Here is a 16,525-nt window from a genome sequence, read left to right on the forward strand (position 1 = left end):
AAATAGTTAATTTTAGGTGGAATAGATGTTGTGGAACACCTTTTTTTAGGGTTGTCCAAAAGCCAAATTCTGCCCAGAAATACTATTTTCGAGGGGTTTTTCGTTTTTGACGAAAAATTTTAATCTAAAAACCTTGATTTTTATGGCATATTAATTGTTGATTATGTAAATGGTTATTTCATTAACCTATTTCATTAATAAGCCCCTTTAAGCATGATTATAAAGTTATAATAGGTGCTTAAATTGGTTGGCTCATTTGTCACAATATTGCAAATCAATTGCTCCAAGTGTGAAAATTTGTAATTTTGCAGCCCTTAAGTATTAAAGATCTAACCTTTAATTATTTTAGTTGGTTGGAACTTTATCTTGATTCCATATTGTATATTGAACTATGTTAATTTAATCATTTTTCAAGTTGATTAAAGTCATAAAGGTTCAAATATGTGATTGAAATTTAATTAATCTTTATATTGGAAGATGTAATTTTTTCAAATAAACACAAGTTAGTGTTGGAATTATTTTTATTGGATGATTATTTCATTTTTCCAACTTCTTTTAATTTTGTCAAATCTCATTATTAATTTAGGGAAATTCTCTCTGGTAACCACAAACTTTTTTTTTTCCTCAGTGGTAAAGCCTGAAACTTTTGATTATCAATGGTAATCACGAATTAATAAAACTAAGCTAATGGTAACATTAATGATATTAAAACATCATTAAACGATTAACCAGGGTTAATCTTAGGTTAAGTAACAATAGATTTACATTAATACCCTTCAAATTATTTTTTTTTAAAAAAAACAAAAAATCCAAACCCCTCCCCAACCACCAGCCCTCATTTCCTTGTCAGAGCTCAGCTCGGTGCGGCTGACGGCGTCATAACCCTCTACCCCGCTGGAGACCCCCACTACCAACACCCCAATCCCAAAACGAGCACCCCTCCCTTGTTCTTGACCCACCCTCTCTCTCCTTTCATAACCACCAAATTAAAACCGCTTGTCGGAACGCCGAAATCAGCCATCCTCCCTAGCCGAAATCAACCACCCTCCTCCCTTCTCCGATTCCCTCTCGTTCCCCGAATTTGGGTTGAAATTTCTAGGTTTTTTTGGTGATTTTGGGGTCGAATTTGTTGATTTTGGGGGTCGAATTTATCAAAATTGTTGATTTTTGGGGTCGAATTTGTTGGTTTTGGGTTCGAATTTGTTGGTTTTTGGGGTCAAATTTGTTGGTTTTGTGGTCGAATTTGTTTATTTGGAGTCGAATTTGTAGATTTTTGGAGTCGAATTTGTCGATTTTGGGGTCAAATTTGTTGATTTTGGGGGTCAAATTGCTACTTTAAGGGTCGAATTTGTTAATTTTTGGAGTCGAAATGGTCAAACATGTTGATTTGGGGTCAAATTAGTGGTCGGATTTTGTTGATTTTGGGATTTAATTTGTTGGTTTTGGGTCAAATTTGTCGGGATTTTGTTGAATTCGGGGTCTAATTGTTGAATTCGCTGGTGCCGCCGCTTTTGGTGCTGTCGTTGCACTCCCTTTCCGACCTTAACAGCAGTCTAACAATGGTGGTGGTGGCTCTAATGGAAGAAGATGGAGGAGGAAAGAGAAAGGAAGAAGATGGAGGAGGAAAGACATAAGGGTATTTATGTCTTTTTACTGTCCAATAGCTAAACCATGGTAAAGATTTTAACAAATTGTTTAACTTAAGTTACCATTAGCTTAATAATATTAACATGTGATTATCATTGATAATCAAAAGTTTTAGGATTTACCACTGAGAAAAAATAAAAGTTTGTGATTACCAGAGAAAATTTCCCATTAATTTATGATTGATTAAATTAATTGTGAGAATAGCTCTTTCAATTTTGTAGCATCAAGTTGAACCAAAATTATTCAAATAATGGTTCCTGAATTAATTTTTGTGGTTTGTGCACTTTAAATTGAATTTATTTAAGTTGGACTTGTTTTATTTTCATTTTTGCTCAATATTGATTCTAAGATTAATTTAGAATTAATTAAATATGTCACACAAAATGGGATAAAATCTCGAGGCATGTGCATGCAAGTCGAGGCACAAACCCCGAGCAAAGTCCTCGGCCAGCTGGGCTGCATGCGCAGCCCGCATGTGGCCGCCGAGTCTGCGGGGGTTCCTCGGCGTGCTGCTGTCAGTGGGAGTGTGTGCGTGAGCATGGTGCGGGTTTGGTGCGTAAGGTTGCGGAGGGCTAACAAGCCAAGTGTGAGTGGCCTCGCACCATGTAGCCAGCAGCGAACACTCCTAGGATGCCCACGGGAGCACCTAGCATGTGCTACTAGGCCGAGGTGCGAGCACACGCACCATGCCTCAAGCTCGAGCTCGGCGTAGCTGCTGTGGCTAATAGTGGCGTGCGCTAAGCTGACCTTGGTGTGCATGCCACGTGCGTGCGGTTGGTTTTGCGTGCCATGTTCGGTGCCTAGCAAATCTCATGGCTAGGCACTTAGCATTGTTCGTTATTTGCGATTTTGCCGATTTTAATTATTTATTTAAATGTTTAATTATTTTAATTAAAATGAGGCTAGGCCTTGGGTTTTATCAGCATTAGCAAATTTATTTGGCAAAATTTGGGTTTACCAGCTTAATTAATCGGATTAATTAAGTTGGATGCGGAATTTAGTGGGAGCTTCATTGTTTACTTGAGCTATTTTATCGCGTTTAACCACATAATTGGTTAACGACTTTGACTAGTTTTAATTAGGCGAGTTAATTGGATTAACCATGTAAGTTAGTTACTAGTTTACGCGTGTTATTGCATTATTACTTGATTTCGTTGTAAAATGCATGGGCCATTCACATATAGTGAATGGATTAATGGAATGAATATTCTATCACAGGTTTTATGAAAAGGCAACTAGTGGAGCCCGATTAGGATAGTAAATACGGACTGCAATCCGTTATGTATTTTTTTAAATCTAAATATGGTCTGCGAACCGTTGCGTATTTTTGTACCTTAATATTTACATTAGTCCTAATCTTAATTACTAGTAGTTGCATAATTTATGGTGATGTCTCGAAGATGGTGATTCTTAGAAGACGAGGCCAAGAAGTTGCAATGAAGACTCTTGAAGACTTGAAGTTTCAAGGGTCATGCTAGTTGCTAAATGCATCTTTTACTTATGTTTTCTATATATATATATATATATATATATATATATATATATATATATATATATATATATATATATATATATATTGTGCTTATATATGAATGATATGTTAGATGCACGTTTAGGATTTCGAATGTTGTGATGATTAATTAAGTTCACTTAAATCAACCAACATAGAAACCCTAAGTCCCTTAGAATATTGAGTTAAATTTGTCAAAGTACATCATTACTACTTTCCTAGGGACATAAGGTATGTTGATGGGTTTGTCAAAGAAAGACATCATATACACGTTGATTTTTGTTAAACTCAAAGGAGTCCTTAGATGTCGTGGCAATGGAGATAAGTGTCACGAAGCATTAGATGCGACGTCTTATCGAATCAAGAATAGCTTAGAGCTATTAGCAAGGGAATTGCTTACCTTAAAATATTAAGTGTTAAGGAAAGTCAAACCATGCTTAATCACTTTATGATTTTTGGGATCTTGCAATCGTTTTATTCTCGCCTAAAAGGGACAATTTTAATGTGTGGATATATAAGATGCTTAATAAGATTGAAAGTTTGCATGTATGCTTTTTAAATTTCAAACTTATTATGTTATTATCTTGATAAATGGTTATACTTTGCACTAATATTTGTAGAATTTTAAATCAAATTATATTGTTTTTCAATGATTGGTAAAGAAAATCTTTGAGGATGGTTCTCAAAGAAAGGAAAAACATGTCTAAAATACAATTCTCATAAATGACTTTTATAAACTAAGTCCGAAAGGACGGTTGGACATCATGTACTCAAAATACTAGGTAGTTTTGATAAACATGAAATATTGAGTTGCAAACTCAAATTGTCAATATTTGACAACCGACACATCTTTTCACTTCATACATAAATGAGTAGGACTCATTGATGTAGTAATTCAAGTACGAATTAAGGGAAAAGATGGAACTTTGTTTTATGGTGCATTAGATGCTTAATTATGCCTAACAAAGTATAAAAGTCAAAACACTTTAAGAAATGGTTCTTAAAGGTTATGAGATGATGTATAATAAGAAATATAGGAAACGAGGAACAAAGAAAAGGAATGAATTCCATTTCTACCAAAGAGGTTCATGTTATTGTAGTTAACTTAGCAACTCATTATCTTCACAAGTATCAGATATTGCTTGAGTGTTCCACTTTGAAAGTGACCTCAAGCTATTGAAGTTAAGCTAAGTTATTGACTTACAAGCTTAGAATGAAGCAAGAAGTTCTACAGCAGTTGTAATGTCGTATGCTTTGTTTAAAGACCTTTTGAGCAAAGGCTGAAACGAATAATGGTTATTATTATGTTCTATAATCAGCAAACGATCCGTTTACACACGCACTACAACAAATTAACCTTCGTGCCACGAGTGAAACCGTAGCACAAGTTAAAAATTCGCGTGGCTATGCAATATAGCCACGAGAATTTTAAAGTTTACTCTCGTGGCACAAGAGGCCGTGACCAGGAATTTTCCACAGGAAAATGGATGTCGAGGCAAATTTTAAAATTTATGTCACGGGTTTTCACGTGGCTAATAAATTCTCTTGCCATGAATACTAACGTTGCTAACAAATTATTTGCCACAAATTCTACTGTGTTATTAAAATTTGTTGCTACAAATATTACCGTGGCTAATAAGCACTTTTGCCACAGCTATGGCTAATTAACTTTGTTACTACAAATATTGTTGTGGCTAATGAAGTTAAAAGCACCAATTTTTAACCGATGTATTTGTACTGGTGCCTTTGCCGAGTCAAAATCAGTGCCCTTTTTCATAAAGGCGCCAGTACACGGTAAAAAACGATGCCTTTACTTCACTTTAGGCACCAGAATTTTTTTTACCACTGCCTTTTATGCATACATTTTTTTTTCACCCAAATTGATCAATAGACAAATATAGTCATAAAAATTATATAATTTCAATAATTACTTGTAAATTTACACTTTTAATTCAAAAAAAATAAAAAAAAATACAATTATAATATAATAAATACAATGGGGGCAGCAACACTTAGAAGAAGCAGCAACAGTGTCCAGCCACTAGTTTAATCTTCACCACGCCGTCTCATCTTTAAGCATAGCTTCCTACAAATCATTATGCCTGCCAATGGAATTTAGTATAAATGCAAGAAAGTCCAATAATCTATGAGAGTTTATAAAATTCGGTATAGAATTATAACTCACAGCATTCTTTGCCTTCAAAAGACAGGTCAAATGTAAAAATAAAACTGGCTTCAACACCATGAGATCATCACAAATTTCTTTTACATTCTGCATTACATAAGTCAACAATTTCAGCTTATTATTTCATACAATAAATCAATGACTCGATCTTTAAAGCACATTAATACATTATAAGTTTGATCAAAGTTAATAACAAGCCATCAACTTCCTATATACCTTAATAAAGAAAGAAGATCAAACATCAAAGTGATCAGTTTCATAACAAATTTATTTTTGGTAAAAATTATAAAAAGATTATTTTCTAATCTCTTTGTTACGTAGTAAACTGGGATCTCCGTATATTACGCAACAAACACTCTAATCAACTTGGACAACAAAACTAACAAAGCTTCACAAATAATACCTAACCTAATTCCAATTAGGATAAAACAAAATTTACAAACAAAGAATTCAACAAAATCTTTACTTAATAAAAAACAATTAAATAATAGCAAGTGAGCTACAACGAACCTAAATAGCTCTCCCCAGTAAGAAACATATGAATTCAGGACGCTTCACCATCTAGTTCAACAAAAATGTGAGCATATCCTTACCTACAAAAAAAAAAAGGGGGTTGAATATCAATATTTAGAAAAAGGACGGACAATTGCAAAATCAAAAAATTCAACAGAAGGCTAATACTCAGCAACAAATAGATGTTATCCCAAACCAGAGGCTGCATCCTCGATATTAAAAAAGACGATGTGTTTAAATACCACCATCCCACTCCAGCAAGCAATTCAACAAAGAGTAGATCAAAATGGTTTATCAAGAGGGGAGTGCAGTGGTTAAAAATTGTTTAAATCAGCATCGAGTAATCTTTTTAGATCATGATGTTAAAGCTGACAAACCTAAAACAGTAAAGAGGTTTCTGAAAGAAAAAAAGGCGCCAAAAATAATACAAGGAAAGGAGATTGGCACGTTTAGAATAATACAGGGGAGAAGAATTTGCTCCTAGATGAAAATAAAGGTGGGGTTGCTTTGTCAGCAGAAAATATTTCATCATTATCTTTCTACACATAGGGTTGCTCTTGGATTCGGGTTTTATAGTGACGAAGTTACATGGGATTATTTTGTGAATTTTAAAGTGCTAAAATATCAATGAAAAAGTTAAGTTGAGGTGCATTCACAGATAGTTATATTTAGAGGATTGGGAAAAAAAAGGTTATATTATAAGTATGTGAATATATACATAGTTCCTCAATAATAATAATCCTGAGATTTGTTGTTTTCTCTCTGTATCCCTAACACTATCTTTATTCAATTATATTTACAATCCTTAGTTAATTAATAGTGAAAAGGTTTTATTTAAATTATAACTCACTGGCTATTTGATAAGAAAACCAACAAAAAAAAAAAAAAAAAAAAATCAAATTGATCAATGTCAGATTAAAGATCAACTAGTCCCACAAAGAAAAATTATGTGAAAGCAAAATCATTTCAAGTCATATGCCAATATGGGCAAGGCTTAAGGTCATATGCTAGAAGAGTACATGGAAAAGTTAAACAATTGATAAAGCTACGTCTAAGCAAGTTTCTATACTTACAAGTCTCTAGGAGCACAACAATATTCACTTTCTCTAACATATCATTGTAAATGAAATTTGTTATATCAAATAGCATAGAAGGGAAGCTGGATTTGAACTTCTCAAATATTTACGATTAAAATGTGCAAAGTTACTTTGCTAGTCCAACTAAGCATACAACCAATAGTCCATAAGTATTAGACACCTCACCCCCTCTCCCACACGGGTCCAATTAAGCAAACCAACTATACATCTAACTAGTAGCCCCAAACTATTAGACACCTCCTACGGAAATTGCAACTTTATGGGGTGCACTTGTATCCAACTAAACAAACACTAAAACATGATCAAGTTCAAAGTTAAAGCACTAAACTTCCAAAGAACAAATAGGATATATATAAGTGCATGTATCCAGCCAAACAAATACTAAATATGATCAATTCTTGACCTTAGAGCACTGAAATTTTAAGCCGCATGAAAGAAACTCACATTCTATGCATGTTGGGATTAAAATTCTTAGTGGAAGCAGCAGGCACATTTCCTAAAAAAATATAACACAATCAGAACTTAATCAATACGAGACTATCAAACAACACTATAATCGTCAAAATCATGCTTCAAGAGTAGATGATATGCACAAAAAAAAAAATAGAAATCATATTATGTTTGTTAACTGATATCAATAATTGTTATCAGTATGCTTCTTTGAAGCCACGTAGAGGTGCTATCATATCTATTTTGAACCCAACACTAGTTTGACCCAGCAAAAAACACAAGCTTGTTCCCCATAAACTGTCTGGAAATTGACTCTTCTCCAACTTGATTTGATTGTAAACAAAAGGTAATTTTTTCAGAATTGAATCAAAACAATAACAAAATAAATCTAATAATATTTATATACAAAGAAACCTTGAAATCTCTATGCCCTTCATTAATTAATTAAACCCATATCTGACAATGATTTTGTAACACTATTGAGAGATAAAACTCTAAAATCAATTCCAAATAATAAAAGGAAAAAAACCCCAAAATGAAAAGATAAATTACCTCAATATCATCGGCAATTCGACACTGAAATTGATGAAATTGATTACAATTATTGACAATGATCTGAATTTGAAATTGATGTACCTTAACTTCAAATTGATTTAGAGAGAGACCAAAATCACCTTAATTCGAAATAGAAATAGAGAGGGATGAAAATCTGAATCTGAAACTGATGTAGCAAACTTCGGAATTGATTCAAAGAGGGGCAAAAGTCTGTAGTTGAGATCGATAAACGTCATTTCGAAATCGACTCAAAGAGGGCTAAAATCTAAGTGTGTAGAATTCTAAAGAAAGAAAATAGTTAGGGTTCATAATAATCAGAGTACAATAGGAAGGAGATTGTATTTGTTCCGCAATTTTGTAAAAAAAAACTTTTGTATACACCCGATTTAGACTAATATTAGTGTACATCGAATAGTATAAGAGTAAGTTTTAACTAATTTTAGGGCAACTTTTTGCCTTTTTTTGGGTAACTTTAAACCTAATACAATTTTTATATAAATAGACAACAACAAAAGTTTTATAGATTTTTGATTAATGAATCTTTTTCATTTTTTCTTTTACCTGATTCTTTAGGTAATTTAATTACATTCAATGATTAATAATTGATTTAAAGTCATTTAAAATGTGATTCTTTACTAATAAAGAGTAGATAATTTTTATTTGTATTGGTTTACTTTTATACATATTGGGGTAACTTTTATTCATTTCAAGGGTAATTTTTGATCACTTTAGGCTATATTTATAAGATGTACAATAATTATTGTACACCCGATTTTTTTAAAAGTTTGTGTTTTGTAAATGTCGGTTTGGCAGTTTTTATTAATACTTACAATAACAAAAAATTATTGTAATGTGACATAAGTGTTACGATAAATACAAAAATAAATCTTGTGGTGCAAGTGTTTTTTTCCCACAGGAATAAAATTAGTCGTGACACACATGCAAATTAGCCACGGGAAAAAAATTACCTATAGCATAAGTGTTTGTTTGCCACGGGAAAAAAAGTTAGTTGTGGCACTAGTTTCAATTTGCCACGAATTTGTTTTTCCCATGGAATAATATTTTGTGCTCAATTAATTTTTTGGGTTGACTACATTCTCCCGTGGCAAGCTCAAATTATGCCACGAATTTTTTATTCCCGTGGCATAATTCGTGGCAGAAGGGTCATTTTGTTGTAGTGACGGAAAGACTCACATTCAAAGTAAAAGAGCAATAGTTACGAATTTTATTTGAATGGCATGGTTGTCTAAGCCATAAGTCTAGAAGGCTTGATTATAAACAAACAATTCCCTAACATGAAAACTCACAAAATTCAAGTCATGGAAATGATTTGTGTTCCGAACATCTTTAGCAATGTCACATCGACAAGAAACGTACTCAAGGCTCTATTAGATATGCTCTTGATAGATGATCGATTTGAAATCGTTCTAAGACAAGTAAGTCTTAGGCCCTATTCTTTTGAGCTTCTGGGCAGAGTAGAGTAGATTAGAGCAGGGGTCAGCAGAGCAGATCAGATTAGATTTCAGCAGAGTAGAGCAGATCAGATTAGATTTCAGCAGAGTAGAGCAGATCAGATTAGATTTCAGCAGAGTAGAGCAGAGCAGATTTCGGCATTATTATTAATACTATTATTATTATTATTATTATTATTATTATTATTATTATTATTATTATTATTATTATTATTATTATTATCTCTAAAAAAAAGTCATACAACCTACAATAAATTAGTGGGAAGCCAAGATACAATCTGGCCCCCCACTCCTCTAGCTATAGCAAAGCCTACCCTAGTGAAGATATGAGCTGCAGCACGAGCCCCAATGTCTTGCGTCGTCGAGAACCTCTGAATTCGCTTCAGCTACGCAACAACTTCCTTCTCTAATTCCCCAAGCGAAGAAAAGGAGAAGGGAATGAAACCATAGCCAATCGCCCGACAACGAGCTTCATACTTAACCCGCTTCCGATGAGCCGCATCAGCCACAACCCGTCCAGGAAAAAAGTCAGATAGTCCTGACAGTGTCAAAGGAGAAGACCTAGTGAAGTCGACACATACATCACGACCACGATCCCATGAATAAAGTAACACATCGGTAGGTCTGAGGGCCCCGTCATTCCCTCCAGACAACCCTATGTCAACCTCCTTTCTTGCTGCAATCCCAGATCTGTAGCAAATATCAACAATTGTATCTCGAACAACATTATGCCGATGTTTAATACCTACAATACCAGCACACGACACCGCGTGGTTGTCGAAAATATCCCCAGTAAAAACCTGAGAGCAAGCAGAGCACGGCGTTGAGACAAAGAACAATGGAATACCCAGCCGGTAGCACAACACACATCGGTATGTCTTTGCGTTCATCGTCTGACCCAACCCAGAAATAGGGACTGCCCGAAGCCAAGCAGAGGTCTGGTCTCCCTGCTGCGACTTCCACAATGCCGACTGACGAGGAGACAAAGAAAAAGCAGATTCTACAGAAGCGGTAACCTTTGTGAAATATATATCTGCCAATTTCTTCACGAGTTTAGGGGCAGCGATCTCACAAGGATTACCTAAAATTTCAGACTCCACCGTTCCATTAAACAAACTCAACGCATCCTCAAAAGCGTGACCAAGACCGACAATACCAGTACGACGCAGAAGCTTCATCTGCAACCCAGCAGACTGCAACCGAGAAGCAAGAAAGGCATAATGACGAACATCACCCGCGGAATAAACTCCAAGTCCGCCAAACGCAATTGGTAAGGTGGCAAGCTGCCATTGTCAATCGCCAAACCCAGGCCCCAAAGCAGTAACGATACGCTCCAATGAAGATCGAAGAGCCTCGTTAAAAGTGCGCTGAGCCACCTCAAAAGTATTAGGAGGACAAGTACGCAAAGCAAAGTAGAGTTTAGAAACTCCGATACATGCCCTAAGCAACAACAACTCACATTGGGGATCATCGAGCTTAGCAACCCTATCCATTAGAGCAATGGTCTTGGTCACCCTCTGCATCACAAGGTCACCTCCAAAATCGGTATCAGAACTAGCAGGATCACCAAGCAACTTAACACCATGTGAAGGTCGAGCAATGTTAGGCGGAAAGACACCCACAAGCCTGCTTCGAGGGTCCTCCGAAGGCCAGAAAACTTCAGTTTTTTCCACATTGAGATGTAACCCGAAATGAGGCGCTTCCTCCATTATCAACTCTAGAACCTTCCCCACCACCAAAGTGTCGCCAATAATAGTGCCGTCATCCAAATACCACGCTTGAAGACATAAGTCAAAACCATCTCTGATTTTACAAACCAAGGGCTGTAAAACCAAAGCAAAAAGTAGAGGACCAAGGGGATCACCCTGCTGCACTCCCTGACACGACCATAAGGATTGATCCCCCTAATACAATCTGGCTGGATTAGAATAGCAGAATTCAACCCATCGCGAAATGCCCGGACAACGACGACGAACTTCACGCAACATGACCGTACGGTCAACAAGATTAAAGGCATTTTGAAAATCCACCAACAACATAGAAAGACCCACATCACAACCACGATCCTCAATCAACCGATTCACAGCATGAAGAATTGCCTCACCGCCTGAAGAAACCCCAATGCCAAATTAAAAACCATCAAAGTAATTTCCTAAAGACTGGCCAACCATAACATCACCCACCTTTGAAACCAGACGTCGCCAAATATTACCCACAGCTATAGGACGAATACCACCATTGGGCTAAACAAGTGGTGTAAGAGGAGCACTAGCAATATACTCTCCTAGTTCCATACGACACTTTCATTATTATTATTATTATTATTATTATTATTATTATTATTATTATTATAATTTATTGTTATTGTTATTGTTATTGTTATTGTCATTGTTATTGTTGTTCTTATTGTTGTTGTTATTGTTGTTCTTGTTATTGTTGTTCTTATTGTTATTATTGTTGTTCTTATTGTTGTTGTTCTTATTGTTATTGTTGTTATTTTTATTGTTGTTGTTGTTATTATTATTGTTGTTATTATTATTATTATTATTATTATTATTATTATTATTATTATTATTCTTATTATTATTTTTGTTATTATTATTATTATTATTATTATTAGTATTATTAGTGTTATTAGTGTTATTATTCTTATTAGTGTTATTATTATTATTATTAGTATTATTATTATTATTAGTATTATTATTATTAGTACTATTACTATTATTAGTACTATTTTTACTATTACTATTATTATTACTATATTACTATTATTAAGTGCATATACCATTGATTTGGGTGAGTTAAAACATAAATAAATGTGTACCATATTTAACGTATGTTAATAGTACTCCCTCCGTTTTTTTAAAATGCATCACTTTGATTTTTGCACTATTCATATACCATGGCCGACGTGATTTTTTCACCTCTATAAAATAAGTAAATTTTATGATATAATATATCATTAGATTCGTCATAATGTCTAGTTTCATAATATAATTTTGTTATAATTTTTACTAATTAATAATTAAAAATATTAATGGTCAAAGTTGTGTCTCGGCAAATGTGTTGGTCAAACTGATGCAAATAAAAGAAAACAGAGGGAGTAGAAAGATAAAAGACAATAGTTTAACATCTTTAAATTATTACAAACGCATATCAAAGTAGGAACATAATTAGATAAGAGTTTAATATCGTGGTGAATTAACCATCTACTTCCATATGCTCGTCATTTTCATCATCTTCATTGTCGCTTTCATCTTCGTTGTTATCATCTTCATTGTCCCTTTGATCTTCGTTGTTATCATCTTCATTGTCGCTTTGATCTTCGTTGTTATCATATATTTTAAAGCACACAATTTTCTTTGCAGTTTTATTTATTCTTTTTATATCATTGGTTATTATTATTGAATAAAATTATGTATTTAGTATTATTATTTCTTTTAAAAAAAAATATTAAGTATTACTATTCCCTAAAAAAATATTAATTGTTTGTTATTATTATTCTCGGTAAATAATAGAAATTGTTATTATTTTTATTTAAAAAAATAGAAATTGTTATTATTTTTTTAAAGAATTGTTATAATTATTAGAAATTATTAATAATATTATTAAACATCATTTTTTAATATTTTGAATTATTAATTATTTTTATTGATTATTATTATTATTAATTATTATTATGAATAATAAATATTAATTATTATTAATATTAATAATAATTATAATTATAATTATTTTTAATATTAATAAATTATTATAAATATTTAAAATAATAAATTATTATCATCAATACGATATTATTATTATTATTATTGTTATTATTAATTATTATTTGAAAATAAAGTAGAGTAAAGCAGATTTCTTTTAAGCAGAGCAGATTTGATCTGAGCAGAGCAGGGTTCAGTAGAGGAGAGTAGATCTAAAGAACAAGGCCTTACTTGTTGAAATCAACAAAGAAAGGAGCTATTGTGCTTGGTATAGACAATTGACTCCGAAAGCTAAAGAGGATTTAATTACTTCAACATTTCACAAGTTTAGTGAACAAACTGGACCTTGAGTAGCTCAAAAGTTTAGTGAAGTATAGAATCGACTTGGCAAGATATCAAAATGTCTAGATTAGATCGAGTGATGTTTTCTTGAGCCAACAGTGATCATCTCAAAGTTATGAAATTAAAATTTTCATAAAAAACTCCTTAAAGAACACAGTATGTCTTCACGGAGACCTCGATGCCATTTGAAAATGACTCAAACGATGATGAATCATATCCCTTCCTATAAAGTTCTTACAAGATTTGCACAAATGACTAATGTTACACTAAATAAAATGTCGAAACTAAGAAAGGATGCCATATTCAGTTATGGATAGAAATAACTTCTGAACGTCTTTTCAAGTATATGTCTAAGGCTCTTAGCCCCAATGGGAGCTCACCGGCTCAGTGGGAGCTAAGTGGCTCAGTGGAAGCTCAATGGCTCAATAAAGGCTAAGATAGCTCAAGTGGGAGCTAACTGTTTGTTTTACAAACGAACTTTTACCCAAAGACGATATACATATCTCTTGTAAGCATTCAAATGAGACTACGGGCATTACCTCCACAACCTAATTGAGAACATAGTATTTAATTTGTTGCTCTAAGTGGTGTCTTTCTGGAAAGTAACACATTTCCAAAATGACAAGTGGGAGGAAAATGAACTCGATGACCATCGAGATTAGCAACAAATTAGAACTGAGAATCTCAGAAGACTTTAGAATGGCTTCGTGAGAATGATTAATCAAGAATACTCAAAGGACTTTACAAGTACCTTAAAAGAGAATTACTCACAAAACTTAAAAAGCGATGGAGTAAGATCAACATAATCAAAGGGATTTAAAAGCACCTTGAAACTCAGTGTTTGATGCAATTACCTCATATAGATATAGAATTCATCAAAAGATTGGATTGAATCCTATAAATTTCTATTAAATTAGAAATAAACCTAGACTTACAAGCATACTATTTAGTATTAGATGGTCAAGGAATAATATCTTGTAAGATAGCTACGACAAATCCAAATTCCGAATAATGGTTAAAGACCATAAAATTCGAAATAGACTCCGTGTTTGAATATCATGTTTAAAACTTGAATTAATTTGCATGAAGAGTAAAGAGTCATCAATCGCAAATAAGTTTTTAAGGAAAAAACCAACAAATGTGGAAATGTATATGCATTCATATCTAGATTGGTTGAAAATGATACAATGAAATTCACGGCGTTGATTTTAATAAAAACTTATTCAACAATCGGAATGCTTAAGTCTTTTCATGATTATTCTAGCAAAATTGCACATATGAAATATGACAAAATAGATACCAAAATCGCCTTCCTTAATTAGGATTTTGGAAGAGACTATAGAAATAGTCTAAGGGTTTTGAAAATCTAAATAATGCTAGATTTGAAAGCAAGCTCAAGAAATCTATTATGGGATTGAAGAAAGCATTGCATATAGGAATTTGAACGTGTTTTCTCATAAAGTTAATAAAAGGGTTAACTTATGGAGAAACATAGAAATTCTTATGGATAAGAAGTTTAGTGGGAGCAAGAATCAATCTTGTAAGGTCCAACAAGAAGTTCACGAACTTTATTGTGAAATAACTATCAAATGCTAAATGCTTAGATTCGAAAGTATTTTCGACAATGGACCAAGCGAAAAGCGATACTAGTACATATTGGGAATTAAGATCTATTGTATAGACTTAATAAAATGTTTAAACGAGTAAAGGAATTTACCGTGTTAAACATGAAGGACTTTGAAAGGCTTTCGACCCATATGTATAAAACTAAGTGTAGGGAATATTTCAAGCATCCCACACTTGAGCCCCACTGTAATCATACACTTAAGCACGGTGGCGTTTAAAGGGAAGGAAGCTAGAGAAAAAGTGTCGCCAACAAGTTTTAGGAACTTGTAAACCATTCACAAGGTGAAGGTTACACCACTTCACAATCACAGATATCGCTAACTCCATAGTGGTCCTGAACCATGACTGGATATTCGGGGATGAAGGTACAAATCCAACCTAAAAGAGATTGAACCTGCCCTAAATAGGCCTTTACTTTGTTCTTCTCATATTCATGTGCGCTTTCCAATCAACATACAATCAATATATTAATCCTAAACCTGTTTAATCTATGTTAGTTGATTACTAATGCATAAATAAATCTATTATTGGCTATCACTTGAATTAAAATCATATTAGCCTAAATAAAATTATTAATTATCTTATTAAGTGTGATTTCAAGTACAAATTCCCTTTAAACCTGCAAGAGAGGGCGTGATCAAGCAATAACAAGCAACATAATAATTATAACAATCATCATAACAATAATCTAAATCTCATCAAAGCATAATAATAGCAAGATCCTAGGCATGATACTAACATGATTAATAACCAATCCTAGCATGTCACTAAATATTAAAACTCAAAGCTTTAATCCTAACATGATACTAGGAAGCAATAAAAGCATCCTAACATGATACTAGGAATTAAAATAATAATCTAAGCATGATTTCTATACCAAAAGAACAATTAAGTAATTAAATTACTTACTTTGATGCCTCGTACCTCTTTCTATTAAAAGAATACACACGTTAGTAACTTCAATGAAAATATAAATCAAACAATAAAAATAATATTAATTGAAATTAGATTTGGGACCAAACCCTCAGAACTATCAACCTTTCACGTCTAGGTCTAAGTCAACTTCGAGCTTGGCTATGTGTATTAGAGACTCGTGATGGACGTATGGTGCATTTTGAAAAGGCTAGGCTTAGAAAGGAAGAGAGAAAGAAAGAATAAGCTTTAGCTTAAAGAGAGAAAGAGGGAATAGATGATTGTTGATGATCTGAAAACGGAGGAAAAAGACCCTACTTATAGAGAAAAATTGACAGTAAACGATAGAAAAGAGTCAGAATCTGACTCGGAGTAAAACTGGCTCCATCGCGATGCGAAAGCTCCATCACATGGCGATAAGCCCATCGCGGCATGGCGCAATGGTTACTGTATGGTAAAGTTTTCGTACGGAGTCCTTCTCCTAATCAAATTAGGTTATTTAAAATCCG

The 16,525-nt window shown here is 33.4% G+C and overlaps 1 long non-coding RNA gene across 4 annotated transcripts; it reads right to left on the reverse strand.

The window, feature by feature from the left end:
* Nucleotides 1–5,055: 5,055 nt before the first annotated feature.
* LOC145568664 (uncharacterized) lies at nt 5,056–8,271 on the reverse strand. 4 transcript variants are annotated; one of them, XR_014095877.1, is made up of 6 exons: nt 8,077–8,271; nt 7,955–7,978; nt 7,397–7,448; nt 5,853–5,935; nt 5,343–5,429; nt 5,056–5,259 (listed from the first exon to the last, which is right to left on the reverse strand). It is a non-coding gene; the product is annotated as an uncharacterized LOC145568664 (long non-coding RNA). The 4 variants fall into 4 exon arrangements; XR_014095879.1 differs by lacking the exon at nt 7,397–7,448; XR_014095876.1 differs by lacking the exons at nt 5,853–5,935; nt 7,397–7,448.
* Between the last annotated feature and the right edge of the window lie 8,254 nt (nt 8,272–16,525).

This window comes from Chenopodium album, chromosome 11, assembly GCF_948465745.1.
Source record: "Chenopodium album chromosome 11, dcCheAlbu1.1, whole genome shotgun sequence".
NCBI lineage: Eukaryota > Viridiplantae > Streptophyta > Magnoliopsida > Caryophyllales > Amaranthaceae > Chenopodium > Chenopodium album.